Source organism: Phaethon lepturus, unplaced genomic scaffold (assembly GCF_000687285.1).
Source record: "Phaethon lepturus isolate BGI_N335 unplaced genomic scaffold, ASM68728v1 scaffold34778, whole genome shotgun sequence".
Classification (NCBI taxonomy): domain Eukaryota; kingdom Metazoa; phylum Chordata; class Aves; order Phaethontiformes; family Phaethontidae; genus Phaethon; species Phaethon lepturus.
In genome coordinates this window covers 41,077-42,209 of record NW_010560354.1, presented here as the reverse complement: position 1 = coordinate 42,209, position 1,133 = coordinate 41,077, and positions in this window count along the sequence as shown.

Here is a 1,133-nt window from a genome sequence, read left to right as displayed (position 1 = left end):
CCGAAAAGTGAATTACAACATGCAAAAGCAAAAGGAAATCAGACTGTTTCACAGAGATGACACTGAGAAAAGGGAGGACCCTCTGCGGAGGGGACGATGCGACGCTGAGACATGGCACTGCATCCCGGTGCCTGCGCGGGAGCCGGCAGCAGCACAGCTCCCTTCTCCAGCGCCGCTGCCGGGGGCTTTACGCTGCTTTTTTTTGGTCATTTACAGCTTATTTCTCAAACTGTTCTGGGAATCTGTAAACACTGAGCCTGGGTCTGGAGCATCACCCCGTTCAGGGCAGGATCCAGCAGCGGGCTCTTTGGGACTTGCCGAGGCTGGTGGCAGGGGCGGAGGGGCGGATCCGTACCCGGCTGCTGCACAGCGCAGAAGGCAGAAGCAGCCCTTTTCCTCCCTCCCACCCACTGCCCCTGCAAGGCAGTGAAAAATAGCTGGAAGGCACTGGGTGGTGGGGAAGGGGGGGAAGAAGAGGGTCTGGGTGGGTGTGGAGGTGGGCCAGGGCACCGACACGGCCAGGGATGGGATATCCGCAGGGTACAGATGCGGACTGACTCTTCCCCTTGGTGGTCTCCATGCTGGGGTCTCCCCACGGGATGGCTGCCATCCCTCCATCCCCCTTGGGCGGTGGTTTAGGTCGGGCGTTCACATCTATGTGCCTTTCAGTCACCTTTCTTGGAGCCTTTGCAAATAGTGTGGAGATGCTACAGAGCTCTGCACAGGAGGGAAGCCACAGCTCAGGACGGGGAGGTTTCCCTCTCCCAGAAAAGACGAGAGGGTTGTTGCTGGGTTTGCAGCGAGTTTTGTTGTTGAATTTGCAGCAGTTTCTCCTCTTCCTTCCCCAGCCGTGTTTGAACACCCCAGGGGCTCTTGAGCCCTTTCCATTGCTTCACCCGAGCTTTTGTTTGCTTCCTGTGGCTCTTCGGCAGCACCTCTGGATGATCTTCAGCATCAGCTAGAACCGGTGCTTCCCCGTGCTCAGAGCTCGCTTACGAAAGGCCCCCGGTGTCTCCATCGTTCCTCTGCTTGCCCTCCAGTCCGGGGTTGGCGCTGGGTGGCTTTTTCCCCTGCAGATCTCAAATAATCGGTGCGGGAGGAAAGGCCAGGAGGTCCTACAGCATGCGGCTCCC